At 40.9% G+C, this 23883-nt stretch overlaps 1 protein-coding gene across 1 annotated transcript in view; it reads right to left on the bottom strand.

The window, feature by feature from the left end:
* Positions 1-21596, bottom strand: part of SPARCL1 (SPARC like 1) — a 53914-nt gene extending 32318 nt beyond the window's left edge. The window contains exon 1 of the mRNA XM_067737013.1: positions 21067-21596. The gene's annotated coding sequence lies outside the window, so the exon portion shown is untranslated. The remainder of the gene's footprint in view (positions 1-21066) is intronic.
* Between the last annotated feature and the right edge of the window lie 2287 nt (positions 21597-23883).

Below are 23883 nucleotides of genomic sequence, written 5' to 3'. Positions count from 1 at the left end.
TCAAGATGCTGGACGAGTAAGACATGGAGATCACCTTCCTCCCAACAAATACATCAGAAATACTCTACACGTGGAACAACTCCTATAGAACACCTACGGAATGCTGGCAGAAGACCTCAGACTTCCCCAAAGGCAAGAAACCCCCCACGTACCTGGGTAGGGCAAAAGAAAAAGAAAAAACAGAGATAAAAGAATAGGGACAGGACCTGCACCAGTGGGAGGGAGCTGTGAAGGAGGAACAGTTTCCACACACCAGGAAGCCCCTTCAATGGCGGAGACAGGGGCTGGGCAGGGGGAATCTTCGGAGCCATGGAGGAGAGCACGGCCACACAGGGGTGCGGAGGGCAAAACGGAGAGATTCCTGCACAGAGGATTGGTGCCAACCAGCACTCACCAGCCCAAGAGGCTTGTCTGCTCACCCACCAGGGTGGGCAGGGGCTGGGAGCTGAGGCTTGGGCTTTGGTCCGATCCCAGGGAGAGGACTGGGGTTGGCTGTGTGAACACAGCCTGAAGGGGTTAGTGCACCATGGCTAGCTGGGAGGGAGTCCGGGAAAAAGTCTGGACATGCCTAAGAGGCAAGAGACCATTGTTTCGGGGTGCACGAGGAGAGGGGATTCCTTCCCTGTGTGCCCACAGAGCAGAGCACAGCCTAAACGAGCTCCAGAGATGGGCATGAGCCATGGCTATGAGCTCAGACACCAGAGAGGGGCATGAAACGCTAAGGCTGCGGCTGCAGGCACCAAGAATCCTGTGTGCAAGCAGAGGTCATTGTCCACGCCTCCCCTCCCAGGAGCAGCCCGCCACTGCCAGGGTCACGTGATCCAGGGACAACTTCCCCAGGAGAACACATGGCACCCCTCAGGCTGGTGCAACGTCACGACGGCTTCTGATGCCTCAGGCTTGCCCTGCATTCCGTACCCCTCCTTCCCCCTGGCCTGAGTGAACCAGAGGCCCCTAATCAGCCGCTTCTTTAACCACATCGTGTCTGGGTGGGAACAGAAGCCTGAGGGTGACCTAGATGCAGAGGTAGGGCCAAATCCAAAGATGAACCCCAGGAACTATGCGAACAAAGAAGAGAAAGGGAAATCTCCCCCAGCAGCCTCAGGAGCAGCAGATTAAATCTCCATCATCAACTTGGTGTACCCTGCATCTGTGGAATACATGAATAGACTTAAAATAAAGACTATTACAAGAGACAAAGAAGGACACTACATAATGATCAAGGGATCAATCCAAGAAGAAGATATAACAATTGTAAATATTTATGCACCCACCAGAACAGCACCTCAATACATAAGGCAAATGCTAACAGCCGTAAAAGGGGAAATCAACAGTAACAGAATAATAGTAGGAGACTTTAGCACCCCACTTTCACCAATGGACAGATCAACCAAAATGAAAATAAATAAGGAAACACAATCTTTAAATGATACATTAAACAAGATGGACTTAACTGATATTTATAGGACATTCCATCCAAGAACAACAGGATACACTCTTTTCTCAAGTGCTCATGGAACATTCTCCAGGATAGACCATATCTTGGGTCACAAATCAAGCCTTGGTAAATTTAAGGAAATTGAAATCGTATCAGGTATCTTTTCCAACCACAGCACTATGAGACTAGATATCAATTACAGGAAAAAAACTGTGAAAAATACAAACAAATGGAGGCTAAACAATACTCTACAAATAACCAAGAGATCACTGAAGAAATCAAAGAGGAAATCCAAAAAAACCTAGAAACAAATGACAATGATAACATGATGACCCAAAACTTACAGGATGCAGCAAAAGAAGTTCTAAGAGGGAAGTTTATAGCAATAAAATCCTACCTCAAGAAACATCTCAAATAAACAATCTAACCTTACACCTAAAGCAATCAGAGAAAGGAGAACAAAAAAACCCCAAAGTTAGCAGAAGGAAAGAAATCATAAAGATCAGATCAGAAATAAATGAAGGAAATGATAGGAAAATCAATAAAACTAAAAGCTGGTTCTTTGAGAAGATAAAAAAAATTGATAAACCATTAGCCAGACTCATCAAGAAAAAAAGGGAGAAGACTCAAATAAAAAGAATTAGAGGATACCCAAAACCAGACAAGGACGTCACAAAGAAAGAAAACTACAAGCCATTATACTTATGAATATAGATGCAAAAATCCTCAACAAAATACTAGCAAACGGAATCCAACAGCACATTGAAAGGATCATACACCATGGTCAAGTGGGGTTTATCCCAGGAATGCAAGCATTCTTCAATATACACAAATCAGTCAATGTGATACACCATATTAACAAACTGAAGGATAAAAACAATATGATAATCTGAATAGATGCAGAAAAAGCTTTCGACAAAATTCAACACCTATTTATGATAAAAACTCTCCAGAAAGTAGGCATAGAGGGAACTTACCTCAACATAATAAAGGCCATATACGACAAACCCACAGCCAACATGGTTCTCAATGGTGAAAAACTGAAACCATTTCCTCTAAAATCAGGAGCAAGACAAGGATGCCCAGGCTCACCACTATTATTCAACATAGTTTGAGAAGTTTTAGCCACAGCAATCAGAGAAGAAAAAGAAATAAAAGGAATCCAAATCATAAAAGAAGAAGTAAAGTTGTCACTGTTTGACAATGACATGATACTATACACAGAGAATCCTAAAGATGCTACCAGAAAACTATTAGAGCTATCAATGAATCTGGAAAAGTAGCAGGATATAAAATTAATGCACAGAAATCTCTTGCATTCCTATACACTAATGATGAAAAATCTGAAAGAGAAATTAAGGAAACACTTCCATTTACCATTGCAATAAAAAGAATCAAATACGTAGGAATAAACCTAACTAAAGAGACAGAAGACTTGTATGCAGAAAACTAAAAGACACTGATGAAAGAAGTTAAAGATGATACAAACAAACGGAGAGATATACCATACTCTTGGATTGGAAGAATCAACATTGTGAAAATGACTATACTACCCAAAGCGATCTACAGATTCAGTGCAGTCCTTATCAAACTACCAATGGCAGTTTTCACAGAACTAGAACAAGAAATTTCACAATTTGTATGGAAATGCAAAAGACCCCGAATAGCCAAAGCAACCTTGAGAAAGAAAAATGGAGCTGGAGGAATCAGGCTCCCTGACTTCAGACTATACTACAAAGCTACAGTAATCAAGACAGTATGGTACTGGCACAAAAACAGAAAGATAGATCAATGGAACAGGATAGAAAGCCCAGAGATAAACCCACGCACGTATGGTCATGTTATTTTATTTATTTATTTATTTATTTTTTGTGGTACGCGGGCCTCTCACTGCTGTGGCCTCTCCCATTGTGGAGCACAGGCTCCGGAATGTGGGATCTTCCTGGACCGGGGAACGAACCCGTGTCCCCTGCATCGGCAGGCGGACTCTCAACCACTGTGCCACCAGTGAAGCCCTGGCCACCTTATTTTTGATAAAGGAGGCAAGAGTATACAATGGAGAAAAGACAGCCTATTCAATAAGTGGTGCTGGGAAAACTGGACAGCTACATGTAGAATAATGAAATTAGAACACTCCCTAACACCATACACAAAAATAAACTCAAAATGGATTAAAGACCTAAATGTAAGGCCAGACACTATAAAACTCTAGAGGAAAACATAGGAAGAACACTCTTTGAAATAAATCACAGCAAGGTCCTTTTTGACCCACCTCCCAGAGAAATAGAAATAAAAAGAAAAAGAAACAGATGGGACCTAATGAAACTTAAAAGCTTTTGCACAGCAAAGGAAACCATAAACAAGACCAAAAGACAACCCTCAGAATGAGAGAAAATATTTTCAAATGAAGCAACTGACAAAGGATTATCTCCAAAATATACAAGCAGCTCATGCAGCTCAATATCAAAAAAACAAACAATCCAATCCAAAAATGGCCAGAAAACCTAAATAGACATTTCCTGAAAGAAGAAATACAGATGGCCAACAAACACATGAAAGGATGCTCAACATCACTAATCATTAGAGAAATGCAAATCAAAAGTACAATAAGGTATCACCTCACATCACTCAGAATAGCTATCATCAAAAAATCTACAAACAATAAAAGCTAGAGAGGGTGTGGAGAAAAGGGAACCCTCTTGCACTGTTGGTAGGAATGTAAATTGATACAGCCACTATGGAGAACAGTATGGAGGTTCCTTAAATAACTAAAAATAGGACTACCATAACGACCCAGCAATCCCACTACTGGGCATATACCCTGAGAAAACCATAATTCAAAAAGAGACATGTACACAATGTTCATTGCAGCACTATTTACAATAGCCAGGACATGGAAGCAACCTAGGTGTCCATCGACAGATGAATGGATGAAGAGGATGTGGCACATATATGCAATGGAATATTACTCAGCCTTAAAGAGAAATGAAGTTGAGTTATTTGTAGTGAGGTTGGTGGACCTAGAGTCTGTCATACAGAGTGAAGTAAGTCAGAAAGAGAAAAACAAATACTGTATGCCAACACATATATATGGAATCTAAAAAAAAAAAAAAATGTTCGATGAACCTAGGGGCAGGACAGGAATAAAGACTCAGACCTAGAGAATGGACTTGAGGACACAGGGAGGCAGAAGGGTAAGCTGGGACGAAGTGCGATAGTAGCATTGACATATATATACAATACCAAATATAAAATAGATTGCTATTGGGAAGCAGCTACCTAGCACAGGGAGATCAGCTCCGTGCTTTGTGACTACCTAGAAGGGTGGGATAGGGAGGGTGGGAGGGAGATGCAAGAGGAAGGAGATATGGGGATATATGTATACATATAGCTGTTTCACTTTGTTATACAGCAGAAAGTAACACTGTAAAGCAATTATACTCCAATAAAGATGTTAAAACAAGCAAACAAACAAAAATACAGAATGATCCAAGTAGGAAACCACTTCAAGTTTTAATTGTAAAGCAGATGCCTGTGTTGTAGTTTTAGAGATAGGACCTTGTGGAACAATCCAGTATCTATTTAGAATGTAGAAGACCTTGAGTTCTTCTGCTGTGTTCCAATTTGTCCTTCAGACCAGTCACTGGGCATTTTTATCTCACTGAGCTCATTGTATTTGATCACTGTCACACAGTGATCAAAAATAATTTCACAGCCTTTGGCTTCTTATTTTAAGAACCGAACAAATGCGCTGATTTGTATGAATAAGACAGAGTGGAGAACTTTCCTGGGAAACAAGACACTTTTGAAAACAACTGTCAAACTGAAGACTACAGGAGTCTTAATTAGCTGATGCTTGCAAAATACTTCGAAAATGAAACCCATGGTGTTCTTGCTAAGTATGATGAATACCATTTATTCTTGGATAAGTAAAACGTCATATATTTTGAGACATTTGAATTTGTGTGCGCTCTCTACAAGATGCAGATTGTTATTTTTGCAGAAAAAGCAAATGAAACTCTATATGAAAAATGCAGAAGTGAGACAAATTTTTGAATAGTTATTATTCTTGAAGATGTAAATATGCAGTGGTGATGTGAAATTAGATGAATATTATTTTTCCTAAATGTGTGAGCTGATTCAAAGGCAGCAGTATAGCTGAAAGAACACGTGGTATGAAATTGGAAGATCTAAGTACAGACTTGAACTACTTTTTACCAGCAGAGAGACCAGTCAAGTCACTGGTTTCTTCATCTACAAAACAGGAAAAATAATAGTAGCTTTCCTACTTATCTTCTAGGGTTGTTTTGAGACTCAAATGTGATCAGATAGTCATGTGATAATTTTATTAACTGTCAATATGAAATGAAAGATATTATTTCTTTGAAACATTGATAAGGCAAAAAATGGCTTAATAACCCTAATAAGTAATAATCCACAGAGACTCTAATTCATCCTTTTACTTACAGTTCTTAAGTTATTTCTTTCTTACCTTTGTCCCATTGTTTCTTTCCATGGGTCTAGAGAGGTTAAAGGTGAGAGATGGTGGGGAAATTCAAGGAGAGCCTTTTCCTTCTCTTAGGAACAAAGTGTCTCATTACCAAACTTTTAGGAGAACCTTATCTGGAATTTTAAAAGATGACTGCTAGACTCCATTTTTAAGGTATGGCCTTTCTAGGGAAGCCCAGGATTTAGAATTTCAAATGCCTGCAGTTCTTCTACTCGCTGGCCCATATACCATCAAAACGATTATCCAGATGAAACGTTTGACATGGCAGAAATAGGTCTTCCATTAAGAACTAAACACCCACGAATGTCAATTCTCTTCTAGCTCATGCGAATAGTTGTCTTGACAGTTTCTAACATTTTTCATTTAATATGTATAAACAGTATGGTAAAGTAAAGATGCCTATCAATTCTTTGCTGTTCCTCCCATTGAGAGGTGAAGTTGAATTCTCCTCCGCTTGAATCCGGACTGGCCTTAGTGACTTACCTGACCGAACAATTAAGGCGGAATTGATGTTCTGCGACTTTGGAGGTTAGCTCATAAGAGGCCTTGGACTTTTGACCTTAATCTCTCGGAGTACTTGTTTTGGGAGTTCCAAGCCAGTTTGTAAGAGACTGTCACACCACAGGAGACACTGTTCATGGTCCCTGCTGATCCCAGCTATCCATGTGTCCTTGCAAAGGCACAGTGTATGTGAGTGGAGCCACCTTGGACCCTCCAGAGTGGCTCACCTGCCAGCTCAGTACCTCTGAGTGACCTGCCCAAACTCCTAACGCACAAAATCTTGAGAAATTGTGTAATAATTGTTGGTTAAAGTCACAATTTGTAAGCAGCAATGAAGAACTGGACTGAACATTAAATATCTTGAGAGAAATATTCATTAGAAGTAGAATAACTTATGTTCATCAAAGTATTATTTTATTGAAAAAGTAGGTTCTTATCATTGACTGTTTAATATAGTAGCTAATGCCATGGCTTATATTTTTTGAGATTTTACTATGCGCCAGGTACTATGGTAAGTACATCACCCATGCATCACCCATGTATTCCCACCTGTCACCTCACCTCCACTTCGAAGAGTATCCATCCATCCAATGAGAGCTTGCTGCACATCCCCCTGTGCCACTGTGCCCAGTCTTGAGTGAGGAGCATGGAAGCCAAAGGAATTTCCAAAGGGGTGGCCTTGACATTCTCAAAGATCTCTCTCTTTCTAGCTCGGGAGAAATTAGTATGTTCTGCCTGTTCTATAATGTGTAATTGAGGGATCCCTTTAACTATACTTAGAGGATCCCCACAGGCTTATTTTAGGCAAGAGTGTGCGATAGCCTTGTTCCCACACCTCTTCATCATCCCTTTCGGAGTTCCTCATCTTACTGTGTCACCCACCACTCACTAATCTCACTGGGTCTCATTTCACAGCTTCAGTCGGGATGGCCTCCTGGAGGCAGGGCTCTACTCCTCTCCTCAGGCATTTGCCAGTCCTTCAGAAAGTCGCCACCTCTCCCTGCCCTGGGGTGTAGGGGAGGGATGACTTTGGCCACACTTAATTGTCTTTGCTCAAATCATACTCTGATATCTGTCCTTTAAGTTCCTCTTTCTCTGTGAATGCGGGGCTTTTTCATATTTACATCTATTTATTCCTCCCTGCTTTTTTGCATATTCTTTGGGGTATAGACTTTTGAGTATGGCCAGAGGTGGATGTGCCACAAAGCTAAGAAGCTTAAGTTTCAGGGCTCCTCTCTTTTACAGGCTCCTTACAAATCCCTACGCCTCATTTTGATCTTTTTATTTTTCTCACTTTTTTGAATTTGTCAAGTTTTATTTGTGGCCAAGTACATGATATATATACATACATATATATGTATAAATATGATATAGAAATATACATGCTATTGGAATATATATAAATATACAAATGTTTTATTGACATAGGTAAAAAAAAAAAGCATGTTCTGTATTTGTACGTTTCAAAGGTCTATACACATCTATTAAATTGAGCTGGTTGATTTTAATACTCAGATCCTCTATGTCCCAGCTAAATTTTTATCTTCTAGATCTGTCAGATTTTGAAAGATTTATATTGGAATCTGTTACTGTAATTATGTATGCATTTTAAAAATATTTATTTATTTATTTTTGGCTGCGTTGGGTCTTTGTTTCTGTGCACGGGCTTTCTCTAGTTGCGGAGAGTGGGGGCTACTCTTCGTTGTGGTGCACAGGCTTATTATTGCGATGGCTTCTCTTGTTGTGGAGCACGGGCTCTAGGCACACGGGCTTCAGTAGTTGTGGCTCACGGGCTCAGTAGCTGTGGCTCACGGGCTCTTGAGCACAGGCTCAGTAGTTGTGGTGCACGGGCTTATTTGCTCTGCGGCATGTGGGATCTTCCCGGACCAGGGCTTGAACCCATGTCCCCTGCATTAGCAGGCAGATTCTGAACCACTGTGCCACCAGGGAAGCCCATGCATGCATGTTTTAAAATGAGGTTCTTCTTTTATTTTTATGTTTTTATTTTTTTAAAAAAAGAAGTCCCAGGACTTCCCTGATGGTTCAGTGGCTAAGACTCCACGCTCCCAATGCAGGGGGCCTGGGTTCGATCCCTGGTCAGGGAACAAGATCCCACATGCATGCCACAACTAGGAGTCTGCATGCCACAACTAAAGATCCCACATGCTGCAACAAAGATCCCTCATGCCGCAACTAAGACCCGATGCAGCCGAAATATCAAGCAATCAATAAATATTTAAAAAATAAAAATGAAAAAGAAGGTCCCACACATTGTGTAAACCTCTGCTTCACAAGTGATGTTCACCTGAATGCCTGTGGCATTTGTCATGTTGCAGGACTTAGTAATATCTGAATGATTTGCTTCATAATGCTAATTGCATGACAATTCACCTTTGAGACCTCCCTAGCCCCTAAAATGATCAGTTACATGAGTCCTATTCTTTTTCTGCATTTAGCTCTTCTCTCTACCCCCTAAGTTATTTTATTCTCAACCTTCTTAAAATTTCTTTTCTCTGAATGCCAGGTTCTTAGCTTTCTCCTCTGACTACTCTTATTTGTATTTCCCTTATTAGTTAAACTCTACCAGCATATAAAACGTCTTTGGATTCAATGGAAATTGTCTCTCTTCTTTAGTTAATATAGTAAGTCGGTCGTTAAGTTCAGCTGGTTGGGAGAAGAATTTCAAGTGTTTCAGCTCTGTGAAAGTACCAAGAATTACTTATTGGGGTAATTCTCTTCCGGGATTAAGAAAAACAGCAAATCATACCTAAGAACAGTTCCAAGTAGCCTCATTCTCATGGCGTTGGGACCCGCTGGGGAACAGCGCTGGGCTTTGATGAGTAGTTTTTGTGCGAACCGCTAATGAAAGCATCCACTTCAAGCAGGAGTGCCTTCAGGATTCATCATGCTTCTCGGGTGCCTTATCGAGAGCCAACACACTGAATAGGGGAAAGACTGCTCGCCCAGTGGTACAACGTTACTCATTACCTGCCTTCTGTGAAAGAAGCAGGTACAATAAACCCCAGCGGATTCAGTGGCTGAGGTTTGAGGAGTTCTTTGAAAACAGGGTGAAAACCTAGGCTTATTTATGCCCTCAGAGGGGAAGCCCTGGAAGATTTATTCAAGCAAGGAGAAGACACGGCTTGTCTACAGCTGTACATTCTGCCTTTCCCGCATTGGGAAGAGATTATTTTTCTCTGAATATCCAGATATCTTCCACTTGCTCCCCCCAGATCCACTCCACACCCACTCTCCTGCCTTCTCCACCCTGAGCTGTCGCAGGGCCTGTGTGAACTGTAGCATCAGGTTCTCTTGCACGATGGTTTCTGTTGGGTTCAGCCAATGGGGTGCCCTGGCAGGAGAGATTTGAGGGAAGGAGGAGAGTAAAACCAGGGTGTGTATTTTCTCAGCGCCGTCTCTGTGACGGTGTCCCTCTCCGGAAGGTCCCAGCCCCTCTCAGTGTCCCTGGCTCGTGCAAGCTGAGCTTTCACTAGTCTATTCCTACAACACCTTGAGACTTCTCTATGCCCTGCCCATTCTTCGGTCAATCGTCCCTTAATTCCACTCTCCTCAAATCCCCAAATTCAGTTTTCCTGCTGGGATCTGTCATTTCCTTGCTAGACCTTGACCCACAGTACTTGATCCAAATTTAGGATTCATGGGTTTGAATATAATTCAGACCCCCTGCCAGCAGAGCTGTGCCCTGCTCCCCAGTGATGTCCTGTTTCAAGTCTTTCTATAGTTGCTATGGGTTTGTATAAAGATTATTTGAAGATGAAGACCTTTGAGATTCAACAGCGAAGCCTTCTCAGAGCATCCCTTGTCTGACTAAAAGCAGAAACTTCTGAGAAATGAGAACTTCCATAAATTCCCTCTTCAGGGTGGCTCTATTCCCAGTAGAAAGAACAAGGGTAAATCTACCAGTTTCCTCTCCAGGGCAGTTTTATCACCTTGAAAAAGACAGAAAAACCACTTATACCTTTATGACAAATATCATAAACTCTCTTATCTCCAGTTTGTTCTAAAAACCCATTTGTCTTTCCTAAAAAATCCTTTTGTTCTTGCCACAGAAGCTGTTTCTCTTCCTTCCCTTTCTCCTACCAAATTAGGTCGGTAAGCCTTTTAACAGTTTAAGGAGCCAGCTACTTTTGTTGGCCTCTCTATGCATATAAATAAACGTTTTTCTCCTATTAATCTGTATTTTGTCCATTTAATTTGCAGGCCCCAATTACTGAATTTAAGAGGGTAGAGGAAAAAGTTTTTCCTCCCTTACATTGCCTTAGCAGGTGCACATATTTCTTTTTAAGTGGAGCATAGCAGTCCTCAACTTTGGAGAGAATCAAAAGTTACAAGGTATTAACACGTGACTAGCATTCAATAAACTTGATTTCACCCAGGATCTGAAGGTGTTCTAGAATCGAAGAGTTTTAGAAAGAAACATGGGCATCTAGCTCTGGGAGTGTTTTGTGTTGGAACTTGGCATTTTCACTTTACCCTCCTATTTCTCTTTTCATGTAATTGCTTGAATGTTATGAGAGCAGGATTACTCTGGAGACTTGGGGAATAAATCAATCTCTTTGTTCTTTTCCCTTCCATTATAGTCCTTTCCCACACCAAAGGAAACCCAATTCAGCAGCTTAGTCTGACTAAACATTTTAAACATTGTTCTAAATATACTGGTTTGGGCTTGTTAGTCCCAGAATGTGTAGAAATTTGCCTAATCAAGGGTAGTCTAATTAGGACCTCCCTGGCAGTCCAGTGGTTAGGACTTCACGCTTCCACTGCCCGAGGCACAGGTTCCTTCCCTGGTCAGGGAGCTAAGATCCCTGCATGCTGCATGGTACAGCCAAAAAAAAAAAAAAAAGAGAGAGAGAGAGAGGGGGATAGAGTAGTCTAATTAGCCACATTGAAACAAAACTGTATTCTGCATGAATAATGCTGCACAAGGGAGTCTGTTGTTAATTCTTTTTGGATAATGACTATTTGGGGTTTCATGGCACTGAAATGTACATAGCACATCCAGTAACTGGCTGGGCTACGGATGTCTACAGATATTAACCCTGTTAACAAGATGCTGGGAAGCATAAGATGAGTCAGCCACCTCCAGCCATGACCACCACCTCAGACCTTACTGTGGCCACCATCTAAACACGGGATTTAAGAACAATAAAACAATAAAGAACCAAATGTAGAGTAAGCAGGGGCTGGAATTTTGTGTGCCGTCGTTTGGAAAAGAAAAGAAGTTAGTCAGATCTCAGGCTATAGTAACCTCCAACATTCCTACCCAGAGTAGTTTTCAAATTATAAGAAAACATTTATTTGCTTTTGAAATCAATCACTTTAAATTGTTTTCCTGTCGCAAGAAGACATCAATCTGTTGTTTTTATCGGTGACCCGGTGCTGTCACTTCCCACCCCTCCCTCCCCCTTGCCTATCCAAGAAGCTACTGAATGCATGGTCACTGGGAATGCCGAGGTCTATGCCCAAATCTTGAAGCTCTCAGTTTAAAGCAAAAGCTTCCAGTAGTTTCCTCTACCTGTATTTTAGGAAATTACTGAGGAGTTTTCCTAGAAAGAGCTTCATCTATACCCGGTGTGAGGTCCTCAAAGCCTGCTGTTACGTGTGCTGGAATTGGGGAGCAGGGAAGAAAAGGAGAAGGAAAGAAGACCCTTGGGGTTCAGCATTTGTGTTTTGTTTCTTCTGAATTCCAACAGAATGCTGTGTAGATTTAGAGTTAGCTCAAAGTTGCTTGGTCCCCAATAAAAGGTTGGGAAATCCACTGAACAAATGGCTTGAGAGTTAAAAATGATTCCATTGTGCTAAGACAGCATGAAGATCTGACCAATCATGGTGTCTTGAAACCAGCTACAAGTTTTCTTTGACCCATAATCAAGATCAATTCTTCTGGCTTTTGTAGATTTCAGGCCACCTTCCCACTGGGTCTCTATCATATTATACAGATGATTAGGTAACTCAAGTTGAATCAAGTATGGTAAAAATGCATTACTTTTGGTGCTCTTTGAGGATAACTATGAATGGTGGATTCTTATCCTTGTTTATTTACTTTTTATTAACTCTATGGGCATATCAGTATTATTGAACCTATGGTAAACTTTATCCTATTAAAACAGAACAAAAGCATTTACCTGTTCATATTCCACTCATATTTAGTTAAAAACTTATGAGTTGATTGGATACTCCTAAAAATTTTGCCCATTTGGGGGGATAAGCTGCAAATCCAGGTCTTATACATATTCAGTGGACTACGGTGGTTATGTTGTAGTGATAGAGATCTGATTAGAATGTGGTTGGTAGTTTTATTGTTTCAACAATTATAGAGTTTTGCCAGGTACTTGTAAAATACGTATTTCCATAAATGACTATTTCGAGAACTATCTCCATTTATCTCAATTAAGTTTGAGGAATTTGGGGTGACCCTTCTTTTAGCACTGCAGTTTCTCCTTATCCTTAAGGGAATGGGTGGCACAGGGCGCGAAAGACGTCAGGAAAAGATTATAGGAGGATACTGGCTTAAATAACTCACTACTTTTTTTTCTTGTTTGACATGACATTCCAAATTCAAAAAGAGAAGTCATCTTGCTGAATCAAAAATGTGTCTGTGGACGATTTTGCTTTGCTCAGCTAATGGATCCTGGAGGAAATCTCCAGAAACTCCTGGCATCAGATATGAACATATTTTTCCTTCTTATGGGAATGGGGGTAGTAATAGTATGACCATCATTCCTAAGTAAGGCCGGTCAAGGTCACTGCAACCTTTCTGCATAGTTGCCTAAGAGAGAAGGCAGAACACAGACACATCCCCCCGTGTCTGAAACCCCTTTGTTTAGTTTCCTTTTGTATCAAAAGGATTGGCCTTCACCATGGGAGAGGCTGTAACTGGATTTCACCATGAAAGGAGGTTGTAATTAGATTTCTCAGCAGGTCTATGAGTTCTGTCCCTGGAAAAAACAGAGAAAAGGGCCTGAATATTCTTTCCTCTAGCTGGAAAGGTAGCCAGCCAAGCCTGCAGAGACTGGTCTGAAAGGCCCCGACCTCTGATGGAACAATGTCAACTCTGGCCTCCAAGACTGAGTGCGTGGTCCTTCAGGTTGAGGGTGCAAAGCAGTGCAAGTGATAGCTAAAGATTTCTTGGCATTTGGTAGGAAACATAGGACATTCCTCCGAAAGAAACCCTCTGACTCTTGGTCTCTCTGTCTCTTGGCGTCCTGAAACTTCTATCTCCTAGAGAAGCGGAGGGCACCTAAACTTTGGAACATTCTAGAACATCATTCTCCATCTAGATTTAGGAATGAACTTACATAAACAACCAGAATATATTTTTGGGTACTGTGGTTCATTTTGAGTTCTTAGTTGTATTGGTTCCATTTCAGTTTCCATAATATTTTCTAGAAGTTTACATTGGAATGCAGTTATGTCAGAGAAGGTGTTTGTATTTGATTTCTTTTCAGTTGTTACAGTTTTTAAAAAGAATGTTAATTGAAATTCACATTTAAAATGGTGAATTTTATTTTTGAAGTTCTGCTTGTTGCCTTGCCACGTAAATCTACTTAACCTAACCATCTATCTCCACTGGGCACTCCTTGTCTCGCTAGGTCTCTTTTCTCTTCTTATCTCCTTGCTCTTTCTTTTCCTGCTAAGCATTAACAAGCTGTCTGACCACTGAACCAGAGTGGAAACATGGCCATCCATACTTTTAAAGGCAGGAACAGGCTTGGAGTCTACTCTTTTCCATCTCTTGTATTGGCTATGTCAATGACTCCTTGGAAAGTTTAGTGTTGGTAGTTTTTTTAACTGAATTTCCTTCATGCTGCCTGGAGCTCCTCAGGCAGCCAGTATTTTCCCTAACCCTCCCCCTTGCTCTGCCACCCCCCGTTGTTGGCTCCTTCCTTGGCAGCCTCAACCAAACGTATAAGTCCCCCTCCTTCTCTTGGAGACCAAGGAAACTTCCTTCAGTATTTTTGGTTTTCAAGGCAGACGATGACTACGTGATCTGTTTGTCTTACCTTGTCTAAGGTCAGAAGAACTGAGAATGACGTACATATGTGCAGAAAAAGGAGAGGTTTGCCCTGTCTGTTTTCCCTGTTACTTTACTTTTCTTCTTATGACTGGCATCTTGTTTCCTGGAGTATGTACCTCTACATTTCCAAATAAGGCCAGGTATCTTTTGTTGAGTTTGTTTATATCAGGGGAAGACTGTAGGCTACTATTTTTAGCAAGTATTATAACTATGGAAAAATTTCCTTTCAGGGAAATGTAGTAAACAAAATGATTATTATCATTTTGCTTCATAATCAGACTCAGACAGAACATTCTCCTTCATCCTGACTTTACATGACGGCCAAAGGCTTCATTATCAGAGAGCAAACCCCTTAGTCATATTTTGGCTAACGTATACATGTTGTTACCTGATCCAGACTTAACGCTGTTGCTTTAGGGCTTTTAAAGTATGACTGAGTCTCTTGGGAGAGCTCTATAGCTTGGCGTTAAATGAATCTGAAGATTTAAGAAAGATGGCTTTCTATTTTGAGTTCTCTGCGGAGTCGCCATTTGACATCGAAGTGTCCCAGTCCTGCCAGTGTATACGATACACTCAGACTCAAAGATGCAGACTTTTCTAGGGCTCTGACTGCAACTGTCTGTCATCCTGCCTGACTGAACCTACCACTATGTGAGTCTAGGCTAGGGATAGATACGGTTCATGCCCGTCGGAACTTTCAGTCTAACCAGAATTCAGCATTAAACATGAATCAAGCAGAGGACAAATACTTTTAGGGCTTCACATCTCCCACTGCTCTACCCCTTCCTCTCAGAGGATCTGGCCTTCTCTCTGTTCCTCAGTCTACGGTCCCTCCTGCCACAGGATCTTTGCACGCTCAGACTTCTCTTGTCAGCATCCACTTGCTCCAGCTGCCACTGCCCAGCATGCACACCTCCCACAGGGCTAACCTCTATTTAGGCTTCCGATCAAGGAAAGCCATACCTGACCTTGAGTGGAAGTCGGGATCCTTACGTGCTTTCTTAGAAGAAAGGTGCTTTTCCTTCTTAACACTTATTTCAGCATATAATTATACAATACACGCTCAATACAATGTGAACTTTTTCGCCCCCCAAAATCATGCTATAACAAAAGGGATGTGCCCTATATTTTAGCACTTCTGAGGTCTCTCGCATAAAAGCATATTGTCTCAATTACTTCATTTTGAACAACAAAGTACCATTTCAGGCAAACAGCCTGAAATGATCTCAAGCAATGTTTATTTTTGTTCTTAGGAAGGTCACCCACACGATGGAAAAGGAGATAAAGATATTTAAAGCAGATTTAGCAATTATTCTTGAGGTATGACTTCATTTTTGCAACTGTTGGAATTACACAGTTTTAGAAAACCACACTTTAGAGACTCAAGCGGTTTTCAATAAGCCCTTTAAAGAGTACTGGAAAAAGCCATATAGGAGGTAATTAATATGTAGAGATCATCACCATGGAATGAGAATCTATGCTTGGGGCTCAAATCTGCAGCGCTAGCAGATTTCTGAGAAGTGAGTTATAAACAGCTTGCAGAGGATTGATGATGCACTACTCTCTATTAGACAGTTACAGAGTGGCTCCAGTGAACACAGACAGTGTTGTTAAAGAGGCATAGAGAGAGTGTTAACAAAATCATTTCATGAAATATGAGAATAAAAAAGTCATTTTTATAAGTATAAAATATTTTAAATGAAATGAGATTTAAAATAATGTATTTGTAACAATAGAGTAAGCGTCCTAAGCATACCTTCCAATATTATCCATCCGTGTGTGTATTTAGGTTGGCCAAAGATTTTGCCTGAGGACCTTTTTATTAGAAAAATGAAGGTGGCTTTGTATTTGAGGTCACCTTATGTTTGGGCAAATGTACTTTTGAGAAAAATTTATCAAAGTATAGTTGATTTACGATCTTGTGTTAATTTCTGCTGGACAGCAAAGTGACTCAGTTATACACACACACACACACACTCACACACACATATATTTTCTTTTTCACGAATGCAGTTTTTATTAATGTGATAATTTGATTAACAACTGTCTCCCTAACTACACAGTAAGTACCACAAGAGCACAGCCATTCTCTGTTTGTTCCTGTAGCATCCCTGGCATTTCACACAGAATAGAACTGAGTACATTAGTTGTTTGAGACATAAGATAAAAATATTACTTATTTCATGACCTGGAAAACACTGGAGAAACTAAAACAGAAATTTTAATAAAAAGTATTTTAATGAAAGATAAGACGTTTTGATACATTTTGCCCTAGTGTTAATCAAGATGAGAAGAATCTCTTTTACTCCTTATAAATGTAAAAATCCTTAATTATTCCCTTTTATCCTTTTAAGAAATTCAATGGTTCCTGTTTATACAAGGATAATTCTGAGGCCTGTTTTCATTGCAGTTTCCTCACTGGGAGATTCCAAGTTCAAAAAAAGCCATTCTTATCAGAGTTAGACCAAATGAGAAAAGTATTAAAAGAACGACTACTTCTTGAGCACTTCCATCCATTGTTTCAGTTAATCCTACAACAGTCTTATGAATTAGCTGTTATCCCCGTTGAAGAAGTAGGGGAAACTGAGGTTTGGTGAACTTCACGGCCAACCTTTACCACTGGTCAGATCCTGTAATAAGAGCCTTACATAGAGTATCTCATTCAATTCCCATGACAATTTTATGACCATTATTATCTCTCTTTTACATATGAGAAGATGAGGCAAAGAGTGGATAAGATAAAAAACTAGAGAGTGTAAGTGCCAGGATTCCAGTCCAGGCAGCCTGCCCCTGAGTCCCCTTGATTGATAATCACCTGGATAAGCACATCGTGAAGGTGGGAGGCGGTAGCGGGGACTCGGGAAATGGCTTTAGTGTGGGGCCCAGCCTGTCCTACAAAGTGAGGTCCTGTCTCTTTCTCCTCCTTTGCCTTCCCGGTTGCTTTTCCCTGCACTCGACAGTAAACTGGGCACCGTGTCGTAGCTTTCTTGTTCATTTTCTTAACACCAATTCACTGACTCTTTAAAGGAAATGTTTGGCGTACATAAGTTGGTTGCATAATAGGAAGGAAACAAGCCAGGATGGGGGACTTCATTTCTCAAGGATTTTTAAAGCAGACTAAGAGTTATTTCACAGAGAGGGCTGTGAAACTCGAGCCTCTCTGTCCCCTTTCATTGCTATGACTACAGGCTGCTCCTGCTACAGAAAAAGCAGCTGACATTTCAATTCTAGGAACATAGAGGAGAGGTTTACAAAAACAGAAAAACAAAAAACAAACCCTTTTGTTTGAATTTCAGTTAGAGAGGAAAAAGATACCCCCTAGAGCAAGTCAAAACCCCTATTCCTGCCTTTAGAAAAGATAAGAAAGGAGAAATGTTCGGGCCTTTTCCCCCCTCCAGGTAGGCCAATAAAACAGAGTTGAGGGCAAAGCATCATTTCGCCTCATTCCTCTTAATGGCAATCTGAAACAGAAGACTCACTGTGGTTTCGTTTGACTTGGCCATTAAGAAGCTACTAATGGATGAAGCAGTAAGGACTCAGTAATAAATACTTCAGGCTGAGGCCCTCTCAAGGGCATACGGTAGTGTCAGATTTATTTTTCCATTTCTTTAGATAAAAAAAAGACAATTCAATGAATATTTCCTTTTTGACCCCCACTATTACTGCCAGAAAAATTATTCCAAGTGTGTAATCAAACACTTCCTCACTGTGTGTAGAAAAATTATTCCAAGTGTGTAATCAAACACTTCCTCACTGTGTGTAGAAAAATTATTCCAAGTGTGTAATCAAACACTTCCTCACTGTGTGTCTAGTACTCTGCCAGGTGCTATACCTGACATTTAAAAAGCATCTTATTTAATTCCTACAATGACCCCATTGTGGGTATTATTATCACTATTTGCTTAATAGATGGGTAAACTGAGTCCTGGAGGTGTGAAGTGACTGCCTAAGCTCACAAAGAGGCAGAGCCAGGATTCAAACTGAGGCGTGTTAGACGCTGAAACCCATGCTCTATCTGCTCTGTCGGGCTGACTCTGAGGCATAGACCTGGCATTGACATTTTATTATACAGCAAAGTGTGTAAGTACAAGGAAGAAACCCTGAGGGAAATCTTAGAGTAAATTCCCTTTCTACAGAGTTCCATTCGGGACATATAGGTAGACTAGTGCTTTAATATCAGCTATGATCGATAGATTGATTCAAACGTACCAGACATAGCTGTTTTCCTCGTTTATCACAACAAATCTCCAAGGTAGTAACTAATTTTATGATCCCCATTTTGGCAAATGAGGGCACGGAGGTTCAAAGTGTCATCTGTGCAAAGTCACAGACCCTGGGAAAGCCCAGATATAAACCAGATCTGTACGTTTCTAGAGCCCATGATCTTATTCACTTTATTACACCATCTCCTTACGATCAGTCGAGACCACACACTCTGTTCCCCAAACTTCTGATCATCTTTTTAATTAATTAATTAATTAATTTTACGGTCCGCGGGCCTCTCACCGCTGTGGCCTCGCCCGTTGCCGCGCACAGGCTCTGGACGCGCAGGCTCAGCGGCCATGGCTCACGGGCCCAGCCGCTCCGCGGCATGTGGGGTCTTCCCGGACCGGGGCACGAACCCGTGTCCCCTGCATCGGCAGATGGACTCTCAACCACTGCGCCACCAGGAAAGCCCTCTGATCATCTTTCGATGCCCAAGATAAAAATCAGTCTAGCCTCAGGTGGTACTACCTGTGCAAGCCCAGCCTTTGGGGGAAGATGCTCTGTGGGCCCTGTTTGAACCAGACCCTGGCCTAATTGGGCATCTCTTGGGCAGCCAGACCTACTGGGGAAGTTCTCCTGGATTTCTGGGCCCCCCTTCTCCTTCACTGAAGGGTGTTCCAGAATGATATGTGAGGGAAAAGGGCATCTGAAGTCTGAAAAACAGTCGCTTATGTTCTTGGTGGAAAAAGATTCCCAACATGTTCTGGACCTTGTGCTAAACTTAGCTGAAATAGCAATGCTTGTGTACCGTTACATATCAACTGACTAAAAATAATAAGCTGTCAAGAGGAAATGAAATGAAGAATATTTTGGAGTTGTCCAGATATATCACTATTTATTTCATTTCCGTCCTCCCTATTTATTATTTTTACTTAGTTGATAAGTGAAACTGTGCATAAGAGCCTATTGGGGATTAAATACCAAAGGACCTGGAAGGAAACCCCAGTACTCAAATTGCTAAATGGCTGTACAAAGATTCCCTGAAAGAAAAAAGGCAAGATTCATTAATAACGTGTACATATTCTTTTCCAAAATGTGGAAAGCAGCATTGTTTGATTGGATGATAAGCAGATGAAACAGACTGCTGTGCTTTGTTGGATCTTGTTAAATGGATAGAAATATAAACTTAAATGTTTCCTGAGAGGGGTGTCCTTTTTTTTTTTTTAATATTCATAGTTAATGTACCCATCAACGTTTAGCTGAATAAGCTGTGAATTGAAAAAAACTGGTATCCATAAGAAAGGGGAGAATCAAAAAAAAAAGGATTTCTGCTGAGTTGGACCAAGTGAACATTTCTATTCAGTGTACTTAGGCCCTGGGCCAGAGGGGAGCTCAGATATAATGCCAAGGTGACATATTTAACCTCTGTGCAGATTAAAGGCAGTTCAAAAGAGATACTCTCTCTGCACTACCTTTTGGTTATAGTATCAACAGCATTGATCTGCAGTTGAAAACATGGTTTTCTCCTGCAAGGTGACCTCTAATACCCAGGAGGAATGAGGGAGCATGACTTGCATTATTGTTTTATTTTAGAAGATAGAGCCAGAAATGAAGGTACCTTACAATATAGGAGTTATCATAATTTTTTAGCTCTTTGATTCCCCTCCCTCATTTTTCCCTTGCTAAATTAGACATCGTTAGGAATTAGAAATTTTATGTATGTGTGTGTGTGTGTGTGTGTGTGTGTGTGTGTGTGTATCCTAAAAAATGATAGAAGATGACAAGAGACAGTGAGTCAGAAAACTATAAAAGGGAGTCAGGAAAAAATAATCACAATAACTAAAAAATAATCAAAGGAAAATATAGTATTATAGGGATTTTCTTACCTTTTGGAAAAGCAAAATGTTCCATTTCTACATTGCTGTTAGGTACAGACTGGGACAGTGGTGGTGACTGAATAACTTCAGATAATTTAAACATGGAAAACACCCAAATTACTTTGATTTGAAAGTTTGTGTTTTTTTTTAACAGCTACTTTCCTTTTGATTTATTTAATACATTTAGTAAACTATTTCTGTAAAACACATTTCAGGATTTCAGACTTCACCAAGATCTGAATGCTAGTCTGGCCAACAACATTTCTGCATTTCTAAACATCATTTATTAGTTCTTACTATTTAATCTTGGAGAAGAAAAGGAAACATGAATTCAAGTGTTAAAATTCCCTAGTAAGTAGCTTTTCTGTAAATCATGCAAAAGGGTTCTTTTGTTCTTGTTGTTAAAAAATGGCTTTGTATTAGGCAAAAATATTAGACATCTTTATCAGATCATGCAAATCAGGTTAACAAATACAGTAAACTTATTAAAATTTACCTTCAGGTAGGTGGCTGGACCCAGAGCCTTGGCAGAAAATTGAAGCTGAATCCTGTCTTTGCACACAGTCAGGAAATAAGTTTCACAAACGCCCAATACTCTTTGAATCTCTTTCCTCGTTAGCTCTGCTTCTTTGCCCAGAAACACATTCAGGTCTATTGGAGTTGAAATTCTGCTGCTCTGTCAACTACTCAGGGTCTGAGGTGACAGCCGAATTTGGAGGTTGGCACAGGGACGTATTTCAGACTGTCATCGTTTTTGTTGCAGATTCCTGCAGTTCTCCAGCGGGCTAGCCTCTCACTCCAAGGGCGAGGGCGCGCTCAGCTTTACAGGCAGCGCAGACCTACAGGGAGAGAGCTCATTCTGCCGGAGAGAACGGGTTAACAGTTCTCCCCTCAAGCTCTTGTTCTCAGAGGCTCGTAACTTGGCCAGAATATAAGCACTTGGCTCCGTATGCCTTTTTCTTGTCTTTTTCAAACAACTCTAAAAGATTTTACAAGCGGGATCCCTTTTGGGGGAATTTTTATTTTAAGACTGAAAAGAAACTCCATGCTGTGATTTCTTCCTAAAGGAAATCGGTGGGGTGGGGCTTAAGGAAGGGGTAAGAATAATTGCAGCAGATGCATTTCTACATTGCTTCTGCAAAAATTGTTCTCACGAATATGCCTGAATTTGGTAACAGTAGGGTACTGCAGATACTTCAACCTTTCTTTAAGTGACCTTCAGAAATGTACATATATGTGAAGCATTCCTCCTTCATAGTGTAGCTCATTCATAAGCCGGTTCAGGAACGTTACAGTTCATAGACTATTCTTCCCCCTACACAGCTCCCTACCACAACCTTCTGTATGATGATTGGTCTGGAAGAAGGAGTTTTGCCATGAAATAGACTTGGCCTTCTGGTTATTTATGTATGTATCTAACCTCTTCCACAGCTACGTCTACATTTATTGCACATTTATTACGTCAGACACTGGCTAACGGTTTTTTAGTGCATCCATTTCAGTTGACCCTCACAAGTCTACATGAAGTGAGTATTACACCCATTTGATGATAGTGTGGTTTAGTGGGAAAGTCTCCATGTTTGAGGCCACACAGCTTGGGTTTGCATCTTGGCTCCTAACTGGATATGACCTGGGACGAGTTAGGTAATGTCTCTAAGCTTCAGAATTCTTATCTATAAGACACGGATACAAATAAGGGGATGATATGAGTATCTACCTCAGGTGGCTGTCCTGTGTTTTAAGTAGGTAAACACCTCCTGCCGCCCTGCAGACGCTCAAATGTTAGTGATTATGATGTGCATGAGGAAACCAGAGCTTGGTGAACCTGAGTGATTTTTCCAGGGTCTCTGGCTCGTAGGTGGTGGCTGACTGCTGCGCCTGTGTTACTCAACTTCTAGGCTGTAACACCTCCTTCTGAGGGAGCCGTGAGCCCCCTGAGGGTGGGGACGTGCCCCCTCTGTCCTCTCTATGTGCCTAGCACAGTGCTTTACATACTGTAAATGCTCCATTAACCTTAGATAAATGGTTAAAATTTAATTTAACTTAGATTTTTCTACATTTATGCCAAAGTCAGGCCAAAAGCAAAACGACATTAACAAAAATAAAGAAAAAAACCCCACCTCTAGTTCTAGGCAAATATGCCCTCAGTCAGTTGTCCTTAAGCACTTTAGAAACATTTGCCCTACTTATTTTTCAGAACACCACAAGAGAAAGGTAGCAAGAATTATCTCAGTTTTGCAGTTGGGGAAATTTGGGAGCAGAGGAAACTGGGCAATTTGCCTAGGAACCGAAAACAAGTCACAGTGCAGCTGGGATCGTCTCAACATCTCTAGAATCAGGATTACTTGTTCCAAGCCGCCTTCCCAGGCACAGGATGAAATGACGTGGTGTCCTGTGGCCTCAGACAATGGGATGTTTTTCCTTAGCCCAGGTCTAGGATGTGATCAGTCCCCTCAGAGAAGGATCAAAGGAGTGGGCTGTGTTCGACTCTGATGGCCCTCTGCTTCTGTGCACATGGTCTGAGAAGTGTGGGAGACACAGGCACCATTTCTCCAGTGGCTCCCGAGGGCCACAGGTGTGGTGGGACTATTGCTGGATATGTAGGACAAGCACTTCTGATGATTTTGCCTGGGCTTGGCTAAAGGCGGTTTTCTCTGGAACTCAAAATGCTAACTTCTTCTAACAACATTCCCCATTTACTTGACAGAGCTTCGTGAAATTGGCTTCAGGGGACTACAGCAATTCAATGAAAATGTAGAGAAAGTTTTAGCTAGAGGGCTATGGGGAAACGATTTGACCAACCGAAGTATTTTCTCTAATACTAAAATTGATATTTTATGTCTTTGCAAAAAAAAATTTCTTTCGGAAATCTATGCTAACAAAAAAAAAATTAACTTGGTTAGAGCAATCTGGATTTACCTCTCAAATGTGAATATGTACTTTGAGAGTTCCTTTGTAGGTGGCAAAGCTTGAGAATTTTAACTCTCGGTTATACAGGATGTTTGCTCTAGGTCTTATTAATCTATAACATGGTTAAAAGGATCCACTGTATTTCTTGTAACTAGGTAATAGAGAAAAGTGTGTGTGTGTGTGTGTGTGTGTGTGTTAGTAAAGGGACCTTGAATCCGCAATGTCTTTTAAGTATGACTTTATTTTGGGAATGTTTATGGGCAGATATCCAAACTTTTATTGTTTCTGAAGCTGTCATTTCTAAAATCGTTTACAGCTCATGAAGCTGAGGACAATAAACCTACACCAATACCCACTTAACAGATGGAGCTGTGGAATACAGTTAGAAACTTATCCGATATCT

Source organism: Pseudorca crassidens, chromosome 4 (genome assembly GCF_039906515.1).
Source record: "Pseudorca crassidens isolate mPseCra1 chromosome 4, mPseCra1.hap1, whole genome shotgun sequence".
Taxonomy (NCBI): domain Eukaryota; kingdom Metazoa; phylum Chordata; class Mammalia; order Artiodactyla; family Delphinidae; genus Pseudorca; species Pseudorca crassidens.
This window is presented reverse-complemented; position numbering and strand designations above follow the sequence as displayed.